Source organism: Jaculus jaculus, chromosome 14 (assembly GCF_020740685.1).
Source record: "Jaculus jaculus isolate mJacJac1 chromosome 14, mJacJac1.mat.Y.cur, whole genome shotgun sequence".
In the NCBI taxonomy this organism is placed as follows: domain Eukaryota; kingdom Metazoa; phylum Chordata; class Mammalia; order Rodentia; family Dipodidae; genus Jaculus; species Jaculus jaculus.
Window position 1 is genome coordinate 4575629 of NC_059115.1, and position 18940 is coordinate 4594568.

Here is an 18940-nt window from a genome sequence, read left to right on the forward strand (position 1 = left end):
TTGGGTTCAATGGGGCATATTATTATATGTATATATGAAGATTGTCATTTAAAAGGTTTTGGATTTTTTTTTTTTTTTTTTTTAGCTCAGGCTGACCTGGAATTCACTAAGTAGTCTCAGGGTGGCCTCAAACTCAAAGTGATCCTCCAACCTCTGCCTCCAAAGTGATGGGGTTAAAGGAGTGCACCACCATGCCCAGCTTAAAAGTTTTTTTAAGATGTAAAAAAGTGGGCCCATAGGAAACCCAAAGGCAATTCCTTAAAATTTTGCACCCAAATAGGCTGGAAAGATGGCTCAGTACTTAAAAGGTGCTTGCCTATAAATCCTGTCAGCTTGGGTTCAATTCTCCAGTACCCAAATAAAGCCAGATGCACAAAGTGGTGCATGCATCTCAAGGGCACCCATTATCACTTTCTGTCTGCATTGTTCCCTATCTCTCTGCCAAATAAATAAATTATTTTATTTTATTTATTTATTTATTTTTTAGTTTTCTGAGGTAGGGTCTCACTGTAGTCCAGGCTGACATGGAATTCACTACATAGGCTCATGGTGGCCTTAAACTCATGGCAATCCCCCTGCCTCTGCCTCCTGAATGCTGGGATTAAAAGCATGTGCCATCACTGCTGACAAATAAATTAAAAAAAAATTTTTTTTTTCAAGGTAGGGTTTCACTCTAGTCCCGGCTAACATGGAATTCACTATGTGGTCCCAGGGTGGCCTCTGCATCCCGAATGCTGGGATTAAAGGCACACACCACCACGCCCGGCTAAAATATTTTTTTAAAAATTAGCACAGAGAAATATGAAAGGTCAGAACCAGGCTCTATGAGAACATCTGTGCTCGTTGGACACTGGGAAGGGCGCCTCACTGAAAGTGACCACCACACACTTCAGGCGTTGATTTTTTTTTAACTCTATAACTATGGAAGTTGTCAAAAAAAAAATCCAAACAGTCCTCTGTCACTTCTCAGCACCATGGTGCCTTTTGGGGTCACCCAGTGGTCACTCCAGCCGTTGCACTGTCGCTGGCTTCCAGCAGAGGGCAGCAGAGCGCCCTGCGCGCACGACGCCGCTGTGTTCTGCGGCTTTTCCAGCAGAGGGCGGTGCAGAGCCGGGGCAGGACGGGCCGCGGGCACCGCGCTCACCCGCTCTGCCCGCAGCCAGGCTTCTCCATCACGCCTCGGGGTGCGGGTCTGACGAGGCCCCAGGACCTCGTGTTCACGCTGTTCGGCGGGTGAGAGGGGGACCCCTGCGCCTCTGCAGACACGGGGCTGCCCGTGCCGTGGGGACCTGCGGGGACCCCATGATGCCCCAGCCCCGAATCTCTACCTCGGTGGTCCCCTGTCTGGCCTCAGCCGCAGGCTCTCCTTGTTGGCCGGGGTATCAGCCTCGATCTAGACCCGGGCCCGCTCACAGCCCCGTCCTTGCCCTGGCCCCGGGGCCTTTGCTCCAGCGCCGCGGCTCCGGCTCCAGCCCGCCCCGCTCCCACGCAGAGGCCGCTGTTCAGCTCTCTCCACCCGCCACGAGGTCCAGCCACTTACCTGCTGGGCAGCTCGGATAGCGACGTCGCCGGATGGCTCCGTGGTAGGGGCTCTGTGGACACAGGTGAAGACGAGACTAAGAAATAAGCCCCGCCCGGGCTGCAGAGATGGCTTGGCGGTTAAGGCCCTTGCTTGACAAGCCTAAGGACCCACGTTCGACTCCCCAGAACCCATGTATGCCAGATGCGCAAAGTGGTGCATGTGCCTGGAGCTTATTTGCAGTGACTAGAGGCCTGGGCAAGTTCATTTTTCTCTCTCTGCCCCTTCTGTAATAAATTCATAAAATATAAAAATATTTAAAGTGAAAAGACTTAAAAAAAAAAAAAAAAAAGAACCCGTGCCGGACAAATGTCTTCCAGGAGCCTGAAGGGTAAGTGGCAGCTCGTGTCTGGGAAGGCCTTGAGCCAGACAGACACTCATCAAAGTGGCCGGCGCTCTAGAAGCACCAAGGCCATTATGGGCCACCAAAGGCTTCTGTTTTCAGGTATAAAACTGGACATGGTGCCACACAACTGTAATCCCAGCAAGAGGAGGACTGAAGGAGGAAGGCTGTGAGTTCAAGGACAGCCTGGGCTAGATAGTGAGACAGGGTTTTTTATTTATTTTCTTTTTTTTTTTTTTTTTTTTTTGCAGTAGAGTCTCACTCCAGCCCAGGCTGACCTAGAATCCACTCTGTATCCTCAGGCAGGCCCTGAACTCATGGTGATCCTCCTACGGCTGCCTCCAGAGTGCTGGGATTAAAGGCGTGTGCCACCACACCTGGCTGACACATTTAAAAAATATATTTTTATTTATTTGCAAGCAGAGATAGAAGAGAGAAAAAAGGAATGGTTGTGACAGGGCCTCCAGCCCTAAAAGAATTCCAGGTGGATGTGCCACTTTGTGCATCTGGCTTTATGTGGGTACTAGGCATCAAACTCAGGTCATTAGCCTTTGCAGGCAAGTGCCTTAACCACTAAGCCTTCTCTTCAGCCCAAGAGACAGTGTTTTAAAAATAAAATTGGCCAGCAAGCCAGGCGTGGTGGCGCACACCTTTAATCCCAGCACTCGGGAGGCAGAGGTAAGAGGATTGCGGTGAGTTTGAGGCCACTCTGAGACTCCATAGTGAATTCCAGGTCAGCCTGGGCTAGAGTAAGACCCTTCCTCAAAAAACCAAAAAATAATAACAATAAAATAAAATAATAATAAATTTGGCCAGGCCTGGTGGCACATGCCTTTATTATTATTTTTATTTATTTGAGAGCGACAGAGAGAGAGAAAGGCAGAGAGCAAGAGAGAGAATGGGCACACCAGGGCTTCCAGCCGCTGCAAACGAACTCCAGACGCGTGCGCCCCCTTGTGCATCTGGCTAACGTGGGTCCTGGGGAATCGAGCCTCGAACCAGGGTCCTTAGACTTCACAGGCAAGCGCTTAACTGCTAAACCAACTCTCCAGCCCAGCACACGCCTTTAATCCTAGCACTCTGGAGGCAACTGTAGGAGGATCACCATGAGTCCAAGGTCACCCTGAGAACAGAGTGAATTCCAGATCAGCCTGAGCTAGAGTGAGACCCTACATTGAAAAAAAAAAAACAAAACAAAAAATTAAGTAAAAATGAAATTAGGGCTGTGTACCCCTTTAATCCAAGCACTCAGGAGGCAGAGGTAGGCGGATTGTCATGAGTTTGAGGCCACCCTGAGACTACATAGTTAATTCCAGGTCAGCCTGAGCCAGAGTGAGACCCTACCTCAGAAAACAAAACAAAAAACACAAAACAAACAAAAAAAATTGGGGCTGGAGAGATGGCTTAGCGGTTAAGGCAATTGCCTGTGAAACCTAAGGTTCGATTCCCCAGTACCCCTGTAAGCCAGATGCACAAGGTGACACATGTGTCTGGAGTTCATTTGCAGTGACTGAGGGCCTGACTCGCCCATTCTCTCTCACTCTCAATTAAATAAATAAATCACACACACACACACACACACACACACACACATATATATGTATATATGTATATATATATATATATATATATATATATGATATTTTTTAAAAATAAAATAATATTGAGGGGGTGCTGGTGGGATGGCTTAGCAGTTAAGGAGCTTACTACTGAAGCCTAAGGACCTGGGTTGTATTCCCAAGTATCCACGTAAAGCCATATGCACAGAAAAAGACCCAGTGCATGCATCTGGAATTCATTTGCAGTGGCTGGAGACCCTGATATTCCCATTTTCCCTGTCTCTATTTATTTCTCTTTGCTTGCAAATAAATAAATAAGTATTCAAAAATAAAATAAAAAATACGGGCTGATAAGATGGCTCCGTGGATAAACATGTTTTCTGGCAAAGCCTGATGGCCTGGGTTCAATTCGCCAGTTTCCAATTAGAGGCGTGGAGGGGGAGCTCAGAGGCTAAAAGCCCTGTCTTGGGGCTGGAGAGATGGCTCAATGGTTACTACACTTGCTTGCAAGCCTGACAGCCCAGGTTAGAATGCCCAGTTCCCAAGTAAAGCCAGATGCACAAAGCGGTGCATGCATGTGGAGTCAGTTTGCAGTGGCAGGAGGGCCTGGCAAGTTCATTCCTTCTCTCTCAAGTAAGTAAGCAGAATATTTTAAAAATAAAATTAGGGGGCTGGGAAGATGGCTCAATGCTTAAACTGCTTGTTTGCAAAGCCTGAGGACCAGGGTTCAATTGCCAAGCTGCCCACATAAGATAGTTGCAAAAAGTGGTGACCCCACGGGCCAGGGAGACGGCTCAGAGGGTAAAGGCATTTGCTTGCAACGCCCATCAGCTGGGGTTCGTTTTTCCAGCCACTCAAAGCCAGGTGCACAAAGTGGCGCATGCGTCTGGCGTTTGTATGGCCCCTGGTGTGCTCATACTCTTTCTCCACTCGCAAAAAAATACGGAAGAATTTTGTTGGGACCCCACCAACAGGGCCGGAGAGATGGCCCAGCAGTTAAGGTGCTTGCCTGCAAAGTGTAAAGACCTGGGTTCGATTCCCCAGTACGCACCTAAAGCCAGATGCACCGTGGCGCAAGTATCTGGAGTTCTTTGCAGTGGCTGGAGGCCCTGACTCACCCATCCTCTATCTCTCCGCCTGCAAAGAAAAAATATATGTATAATATTTTATTTATTTATTTGAGAGAGAGAAAGTAGAGAATGGATCCTCCAGAGCCTCTGGCCCCTGCAAAGGAACTCCTAGATGCATGTGCCATCTTGCGCATCTGGTTTATGTGGGTCCAGGGAAATCCCCAACCTGGGTTCTTAGGCTTCGCAGGCAAGTGCCTTGTCTGCTGAGCCATCTGTCCAGCCCTAATATATATATTTTTAAAAAATGAAGTGCCATGAATTCCCAACAGCAGCTTCATCTGAACCAGGCCAGGTGTGCTGGTCTTGGGCCCCAACCTCAGGGAAAGCACCCATCGCACCCGCCTCAGCTCAGGCGCGGAGATGGTGGAGCTGGTCGCGCAGGGAAGCCGCTTTGGGTTACAGCCAGTCGGTCTTGGGGCTCTTCCCCATCCGCACCCCGTGGGGCGGGGCTGAGGAGAGGACCCCGCTGCCGGACAGGCGCAAGGGCCAGCGAGACCCAGAGACCAGGGCGGGGACCAGAGCAGGAAGCAGGAGAGCAGCGTGCCTGGAGCCTAGAGCCAGCTCGGAAATCCGAATCCTGTCCTTCATTTTCACATATTTTTATTTGAGAGAGACGGAGAGAAAGAATGGGGGAGGAGGGAGAATGGCTGCACCAGGGCCTCTTGCCATTGAGAAGGGCCTCCAGATGCATGCGCCACCTTGTGGCTTTACGTGGGTATTGGGGAATCGAGCTAAAGGCTTTGCAAGCAAGCGCCTTTAACCGCGGAGCCATCTCTCCAGCCCCTTTTAATATTACTATTATTTTTTGGTTTGTCGAGGTAGGGTCTCACTCCCCCCAGACGGGCCTGGAAATCACCCTGTAGTCTCAGGGTGGCCTTGAACTCACAGCAGTCCTCCTACCTCTGCTTCCCAAGTTCTGCCATTAAAGGCATGAGCCCCACCATGCCCGGCCCCTTTTTATTTTCTTTATTTTTAATAAATATTTTTTATTTTTACTTATTTATTTGAGAGAGAGAGAGAAAGAGGAAGGTAGAGATAGAGAAAATGTGCATGCCAGGGCCTCCAACTATTGCCAATGAATTCCTGACGTATGCGCCAACATGTGCATCTTGCTTACATGGGTACTGCGGAATTGAACCTGGGTCCTTGGACATCGCAGGCAAGCACCTTCACTGCTAAGCAACTCTCCAGCTCTCCCTTTTAATTTTAATTATAAATTTTATTTGTACATATGTGTGTTGGGGAGGGCACCACCAGGGCCTCCTGACACTGTAAATGAACACCAGATGCTTACACCACCTTTTTTTCTCAATTTTTATTAACATTTTTCATGATTATAAAATGTATCCCATGGTGAAGAGAAAGGAAGGGAGGAGGATACTTAATAGGTTAATATTGTATATATGTAAGTACAATGATTGTGATGGGGAGGTAATATGATGGAGAATGGAATTTCAAAGGAGAAAGTGGGGGGGGTATTACCATGGGATACTTTAAAAAAATTTTTATTAGCATTTTCCATAATTATAAAAATATATCCCATGGTAATTCCCTCCCCCCCCCCACTTTCCCCTTTGAAATTCCATTCTCCATCATATCCCCTCCCCCTCTCAATCAGTCTCTCTTTGATTTTGATGTCATGATCTTTTCCTCCTCTTATGATGGTCTTGGGTAGGTAGTGTCAGGCACTATGAGGTCATGGATATCCAGGCCATCTTATGTCTGGAGGGAGCACGTTGTAAGGAGTCCTACCCTTCCTTTGGCTCTTACATTCTTTCCACCACCTCTTCCGTATTAGAACCTGAGCCTTGGAATATGTGATCGAGATGTTACTTAGTACTCCAGTCACTTCTTTCCAGCACTATGATACCTTCTGAATCATCCCAAAGTCACTGCCATCTGAAAAGAGAAGATTCTCTACCCAAAGTGAGAGTAGCATTAATATAAGGGTATAAATATTAAGAGAAGTGCTTACTGGGCAGTTTGATAAGCATAGTATATACATTTTTCCAGACATCAGCAGTTGTTACACCTCCAGGGCTCATGACTACCCGTTTTAAGTTTTCAGTATCAGGGATGTGTTTCCCCCCCCATAGAGCGGGCCTCCAGTCCAATTGGAGGGCAGTTGGTTTCCACCATGACAGACGATGGCTCATTTGGGCTGGCTGGCCAATTATAAGGCTTGCAGTGTCCACTGTTGAATATCATCATTAGTGGTATCTCTTTCTCCCATTGAACTACATGTAGAATGGCTTCTTCCAGCTTTCTGTCAGCTGGTCTACATGGAGGAGGTTATCAGCTCAGTTCCAGCAGGATTTCTCAGTGGCCTTGCACCCCAAGTATATGGAGTCTTCAGCAATAGGGTCTTACCATCTATTCCTGGTGGGAAACCAAGGGCCTTGGCAATGGCCTATAATGTTTTGGGGGCATCAGGGACCTCCCTGGCCAACAACTCACTGGAGGTATCCCATCCCTGGCACTGAAAATTTTCTAACAACAATCTATGGCTCCTGAGTGTTCCATTGTCTGAAACCGGAGGATTCCATATGATTTCTTTGCATCCTCTTAGATTTTGATTAGCCCTCCCTCCACCTTTCCTTTACTCAATCTCTCCCCTGACCTCACTTTGGGCCTTTTCACCCCCGTTAATCTATTCTTCTACTTACATATATACAATACCAACCTATTAAGTACCCTCCTCCCTTCCTTTCTCTTCCCTTTATATCTCCTTTTTAGCTTACTGACCTCTGCTACTGAGTTTTTTCCTTCTCACCCAGAAGCCCAATCATCTGTAGCTAGGATCCACAGATGAGGGAGAACATGTGGCGTTTGACTTTCTGGGCCTGGGTTACCTCACTTAGTATAATCCTTTCCAGATCCATCCATTTTCTTGCAAATTTCATAACTTCATTTTTCTTTACTGCTGAGTAGAACTCCATTGTATAAATGTGGCACATCTTCATTGTCCACTCATCAGTTGAGGGACATCTAGGCTGGTTCCATTTCCCAGCTATTATAAATTGAGAGGCAATAAACATGGTTGAGCACATACGTCTAAGGAAATGGGATGAGTCCTTAGGATATATGCCTAGGAGTGCTATAGCTGGGTCATATGGTAGATCAATTTTTAGCTGTTTTAGGATCCTCCACACTGATTTCCACAATGGCTGGACCAGATTGCGTTCCCACCAACAGTGTAGAAGGGTTCCTCTTTTTACACATCCCTGCCAGCATTTATGATCATTTGTTTCATGATGGTAGCCAATCTGACAGGAGTGAGATGGAATCTCAATGTAGTTTTAATTTCCATTTCCCTGATGACTAGTGACATAGAACTTTTTTTAGATGCTTATATGCCATCCATATCTCTTCTTTTGAAAACTCTATTTAGCTCCATAGCCCATTTTTTTAATTGGCTTGTTTGACTTCTTATTATTTAAATTTTTGAGTTCTTTGTATATCCTAGATATTAATTCTCTATCAGATATATAGCTGGCAAAGATTTATTTCCCATTCTGTAGGTTGCCTCTTTGCTTTATTCACAGTGTCCTTTGCAGTACAAAATCTTTGTAATTTCATGAGGCCCCAGTGGTTAATCTGTGGTTTTATTGCCTGAGCAATTGGGGCTATATTCAGAAAGTCTTTGCCACGACCAATATGTTGAAGGGTTTTCCTACTTTTTCCTCTAGCAGTTTCAGAGTTTCAGGTCTGATGTTAAGGTCTTTAGTACATTTGGACTTAATTCTTTTTTTTTTTTTTTTTTTTTTTTTTTTGAGGTAGGGTCTCACTCTAGCCCAGGCTGACCTGGAATTCACTATGGAGTTTCAGGGTGGCCTCGAACTCACGGCAATCCTCCTACCTCTGCCTCCCGAGTGCTGGGATTAAAGGTGTGTGCCACCACGCCCGGCCTGGACTTAATTCTTGTGCATGGAGAGAGAGAAGAATCTATTTTCATCCTTCTATAGATACATATCCAGTTTTCCCCGCACCATTTGCTAAAGAGGCTGTCTTTTCTCCAGTGAGTATTTTTGGCATCTTTATTGAATATCAGGTGGCTATAGCTACCTGAACTTATATCTGGGTCCTCTATTCTGTTCCATTGATCTACATATCTGCTGTTTTTGTTACTATGGCTCTGTAGTATAGGTTAAAATCAGGTATGGTGATACCTCCCACCTTGTTTTTGTTGCTCAATATTATTTTAGATATTCGAGGTTTTTTGTGATTCCAAATGAATTTTTGGATTGGTTTTTTCTATTTCCATGAAGAATGCCTTTGGAATTTTGATGGGGATTGCATTAAATGTGTAGATTGCTTTTGGTAAGATTGCCATTTTTACAATATTGATTCTTCCGATACAGGAACAAGAGTTGTTTTTCCATTTCCTAGTGTCTTCTGCAATTTCTCACTTGAGTATTTTAAAATTATCATTGTGGAGATCCTTCACTTCTTTGGTTAGATTTATTCCAATGTACTTTATTTATTTATTTTTTTTTGATGCAATTGTGAATGGGAGTGATTCTCTGATTTCATCCTCTGTTTGTTGGTAGCATATAGGAAGGCTACTTGTTTCTGTGTATTTATTTTGTATCCTGTTACATGGCTATAGGTGTTTATCAGCTCTAACAATTTGCTGGTAGAGTCTTTAGGGCCCTTTATATATAGAATCATGTCATCTGCAAATAATGATAACGTTTTTTTTTTGATCTCTTCCTTTCCAATTTGTATCCCTTTTATGTGTGTCTCTTGCCTTATTGCTATGGCTAAGACTTCCAAAACTATATTAAATAAAAGTGGGGACAGTAGACACCCTTGTCTTGTTCCAGATTTTAGTGGAAAAGCTTCCAGTTTTTCCCCATTTAGTAATATGTTGGCTGTAGGCTTACCATAAATAGCTTTTATTATATTGAAATATGTTCCTCTTATTCTCAGTCTCTGTAGGACTTTTATCATGAAGGGATGTTGGATTTTGTCAAATGCTTTCTCTGCATCTAATGAGATGATCATGTGATTGTTGTCCTTCAACCCGTTTATGTAATGTATTACATTTATAGATTTGCGTATGTTGAATCATCCCTGCATCTCTGGGATAAAGCCTACTTGGTTGGGGTGAATGATCTTTCTGATATATTCTTGTATTCTGTTTGCCAATATTTTATTGAGAATTTTTGCATCTATGTTCATGAAGGAGATTGGTCTGTAATTTTCTTTTTTTGTTCTATCTTTGCCTGGTTTTGGTATCAGGTTGATGCTGGCTTCATAGAAGGAATTTTGTAGGATTCCTTTTTCTATTTTATGAAAAAGCTTAAGAAGCAATGGTGTTAGTTCTTCCCTGAAGGTCTGGTAAAATTCAGCAGTGAATCTATCTGGGCCTGGACTTTTTTTTTTTAGTTGGGAGATTTTTGATAACTGCTTGGATCTCCATACTTGTTATAGGTCTATTTAAGTGATTAATCTCATCTTCATTTAATTTAGGTAGGTCACCTAAATCAAGGAAATATTCATTTCTTTCAGATTTTCATAGTGCAGTATATGTTTTTATAGTATGTCCCTATGATTTTTGTAATTTCTCTAATATCTGTTATGATGTTGCCCTTTTCATCTCTAATTTTATTAATTTGTGTCTCTTCTCTCTTTCTTTTGGTCAGATTTGCTAAGGGTTTATCAATCTTGTTTATACTTTCAAAGAATCAACTCTTTGTTTCATTGATTCTTTGGATTGTTTATTGGGTTTCTATTTCATTAATTTCTGCCCTAATCTTTATTATTTCTTCTCATCTACTGATTTTTGGTTTGCCTTGTTATTTTTCCAAGGCTTTAAGGTGAAGCATTAGGTCGTTTACTTGAGACCTTTCTAATTTCTTAATATAGGTACTTAAGGCTATAAATTTACCTCTTAGGACTGCCTTCATTGTGTCCCAAAGATTTTGGTATGTTGTGTTATCATTATCATTTGACTCCATGAATTGTGTATTGTTTAGTTTCCATGATTTTGTGTATGCTTTATAGCTTTTCTTGCTATTAATTTGTGGTTTGATTTCATTGTGGTCAGATCGAATGCAAGGAATTATTTCCGTTTTCCTGTATTTGTTAAGATTTGTTTTTTGTCCTAATATATGGTCTATTTTAGAGAATGTTCCATGTGCTGCTGGAAAGAATGTATATTCTGCAGCATTTGGATGAAATGTCCTGTATATATCTGTTAGGTCCATTTCGTCTATGACCTCATTTAATCCAGATGCCTCTGTGTTTGTTTTTTGCTGGGATGACCTGTCAATTGATGAGAATGGGGTTTTGAAGTCTCCCACTACCACTGTGTTTGGTGCCATCTGTGACCTTAGTTCTAATAGCATTTGTTTGATGGAGTTGGGAGCCCCCATGTTAGGTGCATATATGTTTAGGATTGTAATGTCCTTCTGTTGGAGTGTGCCCTTAATCAATATAAAGTGACCTTCCTTATCTTTCTTAACTAATGTTGGACTGATGTCTACCTTGTCAGATATTAGAATAGCAACCCCTGCTTGTTTTCTAGGTCCATCATCTGCTTGAAACACCGTCTTCCAACCTTTCACCCTAAGATAGTGTCCATCCTTTGTAGAAAGGTGAGTTTCTTGGAGTCAACAAATTAAAAGATCCTGCTTTTTAACCCAGTCTGCAAACCTGTGTCTTTTGGTTGGGGTATTGAGGCCGTTGATATTGAGAGATATTGTTGAAAGGTGTGTATTTATTTTTGCCAATATTTTTTTCTTTTTGTTTTTTGTTATTTTTGCCAATATTTTTTGTAGTTCTTCCAGTTTTACCTTTGCTCTCTTGTGTTAACTAGTATTTGAGTATTGCTTGTTTTTTCCAGGTTCCTATACATGTGCTTTTCTTTCTCTTCAGCATGGAGGATTCTTTCAACTATTTTCTGTAGAGCTGGTTTTATCTTCAAATATTCCTCTAGCCTGCTTTTGTTGTGGAATGTCCTTATTTCTGCATCTACTTGAATGGATGGCTTTGCAGGATAAAGCAACCTTGGTTGACAGTTGTTATCTTCCAGGACTTGGAATACATCACTCCAAGCCCTTCTGGCTTTTAAAGTTGTTTTTTTTTTTTTTTTTTTTTTTTTTTTTGAGTAATCTGCTGTGATCCTGATGGGTGTGCCTTTGTATGTAACTTGATTTTAATTGCTTTCAATATATTTTCTTTGGTTTATATGTTTTGTAGTTTAATTATAATATGGTGAGGAGAGGTTCTTTCCACGTTTTGTCTGGTTGGTGTTCTAAAGGATTCCTGTATCTGCATTGGCACCTCTTTCCCAATTTGGGGGAAGTTTTCTTTTATGATATTTTGAAAATGCCTACTATACCTTTGGAGTGAAATTCTTCTCCTTTTGCTATACCCTGAATACTTATGTTTGATCTTTTCATAGTGTCCCAACTATCTTGAAATTCCCATTCATACTTTTCTATTAGTTTGTCTTTCTTTGTTGGACTGTATTAGAGCTACCAGCTGGTCTTCTAGCTTAGATATTCTGTCCTCTCCTTCATCCATTCTACTGTTGAGATTTTCTACAGAGTTTTTTATTTCATTAACTGTGTTCTTCATTGCTAGTAATTTTGACTGTTTTTACTTTATTATTTCTATTTCCTTGTTTATGTCTTGTATTGACCTCTTTATTTCATTAAATTGGTTTCCTGGGTCTTCTTTGATTCCTTTTATTTCCTTTTTGACTTCTTTGAGGATATTTATAATCATTCTTTTGAAATATTTCTCAGGCATTTTCTCTAACTCATTCTCACTGGAGGTCATTTCTTATGCATTAATACTTTTGGGTAGATTTATATTATCTTGATTTTTGGTGTTTCTTGTGTTATAATGTACATATTTTTGCATCTTGGCTTAATTTAATGCTTGGATTTTCAGTTAGCTGCAGTATTATTAGATGTATCAATCAATGTGATGTTATATGTGTTCAGGGTAGGAGCTTAAGGTGGTAGGTGTGGCTCTCAAGACTCTCGGAGTATCTACAAAAGTGACCCTAGGTGTTGGATTTGCCTGCTATGAGGGTATTCAAGTAGGCTGAGTGGAACAAAATATAGGCAAATCCTAAAATTTAACTAAATGATGTACACTTTTAATGAAAAACAGCACAGAGTATTTATGCAAGAGTAGGTATTATGACAACCAGATCCTCTTACAAAATCACTGTACTTAGGGTGTGTGGTGCCCCATACCCTTAATCCTGTCAACAAGGAGGTTAAGATTTCTGGTCTGTTGAGGGTTCCAAGTCAGCTTGTGACCAAGTGAGGCCCTTCCCTAATGAACAACAGAAGAGGAAACAAAGGCAATATAAATCAAGAAGCAACAAATAACAAGCCCAAAATATAGCTTATTTAAGAAGGGCAGATCCAACCATCCACCAGATTTAACATATAATTTATCCTGATATGGAAGGTGCAATTATCACTTCCAGTTCAGGCCTATATACCAGTCTTATTTGGCGAGTACTGACCGGGTGTAACCCCAGTTTCCTTTTGGGATGAATTTGGTCTCAGTTATGCTGCGCTCCTGCTTGGGTCCCTCTTTGGTGCACTGTGGGTTCAAGTAGGCTGGCTGGGCCATTGGATCGCTGTTCTGGTCGCTGGTGCTGGGTGCTGTGAGCTCCCTTCCCGGGTCTCTGGTGCTGGCTGGCGCTTGTGCTGGCAGTGGGGGAGGGGAGGCTGTGGATGGTGGATCTAGTTCTCCTGCTGCTCCACATGATCCTCTACCTCCTGATCTGCTCCTCCTTTGTTCACTGTGGTTCTCCCATCATGTTTCTGGAGTTTGCAAAGAGCTCCGGTGTGAGTGAAAAATCCCCTCACCTGGCTTTTCCTGCGGCTCCAGCCATCCTGGCAGCTGTGGCCCCGCGGACCTGGTGCGCCGCTGCTGGAGCCGCTTCTGCCTGCCCGCATGGGCTCTGGATGCTCTGATCTCTCCTACTTCTCTGCTGCCATTGGTAATTTCTTATACCCCTCACTTTTTAGTAGAAGTGTGTATTTTCCTGGGGTTTTTTATTTGTTTTGTTTTGTTTTGTTTTGTTGGCTTTTTCTCCCCTAGGCTGCTTTGGTGTGGTTCCTATGCCACCATCTTAACCGGAAGTCTGTTTGCTTATTTTTCAAGGAAGGGTCTCGCTGTAGCTCAGGCTGACTTGTAGTTCACTATGTAGTCTCAGGGTAACTTCATACTCATGGCAATTCTCCTACATCTGCCTCCTCCCAAGTGCTGGAATTGAAGACATGCACCCCTGTGCCTTAGAGGTTAAGTCGCTTCCCTGCAATGCCTAAAGACTCAGGTTTGATTCCCCAGGACTCGCTTAGGCCAGATGCAGTGAGGTGAGGCAAAGGCAGAGTCACACAAGCCCACTAGGTGGTCCAAGTGTCTGGAGTTAGACTGCAGAGGCTGAGGCCCTGGCGGGCCAATCTCTCGTGTCTCTTTCTCTCTTTCTCCTGTCCTCTCTCTAAAATAAAATAAAATTAATTACTAGGACGACTTTAACCCCAGCACATGTGAGGTAGAGGTAGGAGGATTACTGTGAGTTCAAGGCCATCCTGACACTATATAACCTAAAAAAAAAAAAAAAAAACTCATCTTGAAGCTAGTCCTAGAAATGCAGCCCTGTGACCCCTGCATTCAGGAGGTGGAGTCTGGAGGACCAGTTTAAAGTCATCCTTTACACAGCAAGTTTGTGGCCAGCCTGGAGTACATGAGACCTTGTCTCCAATCCTTACCTTGGGTATCCCCTCCCTGAAAGAGGACACCTAGACCCGCACTGGTTGAGTGGAAGGCCATCTAAGTGTCCCCCAGTTGGGGACCAGACAGGGAGATATGGTCCATCTAGGGGGTGCTGGGCAGTCATTGCAGGTGCCCACAGGCAGCCTTGGTGCCCCCACCTGGAGTGGGTGGCTGCACCCATCCCATGCTGTTCCAGATGATCTCCCCCAGGAGAGGCAGCGGGTCGCCCAGCGCGGGGAGCAGAAGCTGCAGCTGGAGCAGTAACGCAGGACCAAGGGAGGGTCCTCAGCTGTCACACCAAGGCTACCTGAGGGCTGACCCAGGTGACGGGGTGGAGCCTTGGTGGTCAGGGGTGGGCTTGCAATGATGCAGTGGCTCAGCCAAGCATGTTGGTGGACACGTGTGATCCCAGCCCTGGTCAATGATTCTTGAGGATGACCCCGAGACTGCCGTCAGACCTCCACACGGTGCCCCTCCCACATATGAACACAAATGCACACACGCAGGTATTAAAGTAAATACGGTTCCTCCAGGCCCGGTGGTGCGCACCTTTAATCCCCGCCAGAACGTGGGAGGCTGAAGTAAGAAGATCATCAGGAGTTCCTGGTCAGCCTGACACCACAGGGTGAGTTCCAGGTCAGCTTGGGCTAGAGTGAGACTCAAAAATCCAAAATTTAAAAAAAAGACTCAGGCTTGATTCCCCAGTACCCACATAAAGGCAGATGAGCAAGGTGGCACATGTGTCTGGAGCCTCCTTTGCCCTGGCTGGGGGCCCTGGCATGAACATTTTCTCTTATCTCTCTTATGTCCATCTATATATGTACTTTTTCTCTCTCTCGCTCAAATAAATACATTTTTTCTTTCTTATTTATTTATTTATTTGAGGTAGGGTTTCACAGTAGCCCACGCTAACATGGAACTTACTATGTAGTCTCAGGCTGGCCTCGAACTCACGGTGATCCTCCTACTTCTGCCTCCTGAGTGCTGGAATTAAAAGCATGCACCACCATGCCCAGCTACATAAAATATATATATATATATATATATATATATATATATATATATATGCATATTTTTCTTTTTACAAAAGAAGAGAAGGATAATTTCCTTTGGAAATAAGACACTAGCTACCTATGAGGGGTGTGGGGAGAGGGTGATGTTTTACTACATGGTATCTTGTATATTTAGAATTTTACATCCTGGGAGTCTATTGCCAATATTTAAAAATAAAATGTTGCAAAGGTTTGCGGGGACCTCTGCTTCTTTCTCTTGTTCGCTCTTCTCTGTCTGTGGTACTGAAGGGAGCAGTGAGGGCCTCGGCTTCTGTCTTTTGCTGTCAGCATTTGGCCTTTCTCTAAATAGGCGTCTTGACATGAGCTGCTCAGTCGTGACTGGGTTGCAGACACGGTCAGAACCACGGTGTAAGTCATGTAGACTGCCTCACCCCCAAATTCAGTGCCTCGATCCAGGGGTGTCACATACAAAGCATCTGTGCACTGGTTTCAAGCAGGTATGCTGTTTTATGAGAGATCCTTCCATTCTGACTGAATAAGGCTCAGATTAGTTTCCTTTCTTTTTTGCCCTTTTTTGAGCTGAAAACTTCCTCCATGTAGACCAGCTTTCAGAAAGCTGCATTTCAATGGGAGAGAGTATCACCAGTGAACATACTCAACAGTGGACACCACAAGCCTTAAATTTGGCCAGTCAGGCCAAATGACCCAATGGATGCAATAGTGGCATGTCTGTTATGGGGGAAACCAATCACTGTCTAATTGGACTGGAGGCCGGCTTCATGGGAGGGAATACATCCCTGATACTGAAAACCTACAACAGGGGTAGTCATGAGCCTTAGGGGTGTAGCGTATGCTGGCGTCTGGCTAAATGTATATACAATGCTCACCAAACTGCCCAGTAAGCACTTCTGTTAATGTTCGTACCCATATATTAATGCTACTCTCCCTTTTGGTAGAGAATCTTCTCTTTTCAGATGGCGGTGACCTTGGGATGACTCAGAAGGCACCATAGTGTTGAGAAGAAATGACAGGAGTGCTCAGCACTGCAATATCTCTATCACATCTTCCAAGGTTCAGTATCCTTGCAGAAGAAGTGGCAGAAAGAATGCAAGAGCCAAAGGAAGGCTAGGATTCCTTACAAATGTGTTCCTCCAGACACAAAATGGCCTGGATATCCATGACCTCACAGTGCCTGACACTACCTACACAAGACCATCATAAGAGGAGGAAAAGATCATGACGTCAAAATAAAAAAGACTGATTGAGAGGGGGAGGGGATATGATGGAGAGTGGCATTTCAAAGGGGAAAGTGGGGGGAGGGGGGGAATTACCATGAGATATTGTTTACAATTATGGAAATTGTCAATAAAAAATTATTTTTACTTATTTGAGAGAGGGAGTGCATGTGTGGTGGTTTGATTCAGGCGTCCCTCATACACTTAGTTTTCTGGATGTTAGGTTCCCAGCTGATGGAGATTTGGGAATTAATGCTTCTGGAGGCAGTGTATTGTTGGGGGTGGGCTTATGGGTGCTATAGCCAGTTTCCCCATGCCAGTGTTTGGCACACTCTCTTGTTGTTATGGTCCAATTTATGTGGGCCAGGGAGTGATGTCCACCCTCTGCTCATGCCATCGTTTTCCCCTGCCATCGTGGAGCTTCCCCTCAAGCCTAGAAGCCAAAACAGACCTCTTTTTTCTACAATCTACTCTTGGTTGGGTGATTTCTACCAGCAATGCGAACCTGACTGCAACAGTAAAGTGGTACCGAGGAGTGGGATTGCTGCTAGACACCTGACTGTGTGGCTTTGTCCTTTTGGAGCTGATTTTCAAGAGAAATGTGGAAGGACTTGAAACCTTGGCCTCAAAGATGCCTTGCAGTGTTGTAAGTACAGCTTGATGGACTATTCTGGTCAGTGTTGAAAGGCCTGAATGCAGTAAGAACTATGGACTGTGAGGTTTGGTTTATGAGGGTGAGAAAGAGTTTTGCTTGGACTGGGCTAGAAGCAGTTTGTGTGAGAAGCTTGCTGTTATGGCTGTGTCCTGTGTTGTGCAGGGTTGCTTTGTGTAGTAACGGACTGGTGTGAGCAGAGGGCACTGAAAGAAATGTTTAGCCAAAACTGCTGCCCATTCAGCTGCAACTGAGAGATTACAACCTTTGTGATTGGGCCAGCTGACCTGTACCGGGGCAACAGGAGGAATGCAGACTCTTTTGAAGGGGTCTGAGTGTCCAAGGAGTGTCCTGTTCTTCAAAGTCTGCTTTATTCCCCCCTGGATTAACAAATTGACACCCAACCTGATATTGTGGAGTATAAGAAATGCAGGAAAGATGGGCTGAAGAGATGGCTTAGCGGTTAAGCGCTTGCCTGTGAAGCCTAAGGACCCCGGTTCGAGGCTGGATTCCCCAGGACCCACATTAGCCAGATGCACAAGGGGGCGCACACATCTGGAGTTCGTTTGCAGTGGCTGGAAGCCCTGGCATGCCAATTCTCTCTCTCTCTGCCTCTTTCTCTTTCTCTCCCTCTCTCTCTCTCTGCCTCTTTCTCTGTCTGTTGCTCTCAAATAAATAAATAAAAATAAACAAAAAAATGTTTAAAAAAAGAAATGCAGGAAAGAGAGGGTCATTGCGTTTGCAACACGGTCTTCTGTTTTGGAAATGGCCATGGGCAGTGTGAAGCAAGTTTGCTGGATGCCTGCATGGAGACCCCATGGGGCCATGAGGATGAACGTTACGTTACAGTGTAGACCCAGTGGAGATGCCGAGACCAGGAGATGGCTGCTAAGGAGAGCTGCCGGCCCGTTTTCTAGGACTGTGAGTAGCCTAGCTGGATGGGTGGAATTGGAACTCCAGAGATTTGCTGCTGGTTAGAATTATTGGACTTACAGACTTGTCACTGGCTAGAGTTATTGGACTTGGAGCTACAAAGTTTGGTGTTTGCCCTATTTAAATCATGTATTTCTTGAGTATTTCTTTGCTATGCCCAATGCCATCTTTTGCAGTGTGAATGTTTATTCTGTGCCATTATAGGTTTTTTGGGGGGGACTTTTTTGGTATGATGGCTCAGTTAAAAGATCTTGAACTATGGGGCTGTATGAACATCATTGGAATTGATAAAAATTATGGAGACTTTTAAAGTTGGATGAATACATTGCATTTTACATCATGGATGGTTATCAGTTTATGGGGACCAGAGGCGGAATGTGGTGATTTGATTCAGATGTCCCCCATAAACTTATATTTCTGGATGCTAGGTTCCCAGCTGATAGAGATTTGGGAATTAATGCCTCCTGGAGACAGTGTATTGTTGGAAGTGGGCTTATGTATGTTATAGTCAGTTTCCTCATGCCAGTGTTTGGCACACTTTCCTGTTGCTGTTGCTATGGTCTGCCTCATGCGGGCCAGGGAGTGATGTCCATCCTCTGCTCATGCCATCGTTTTCCCCTGCCATCGTGGAGCTTCCCCTCGAGCCTGGAAGCCAAAATAAACCTCTTTTTCCTACAAGCTGCTCTTGATCAGGTGATTTCTACCAGCAATGGGAAGTTGAATGCAACAGAGAGGCAGATATA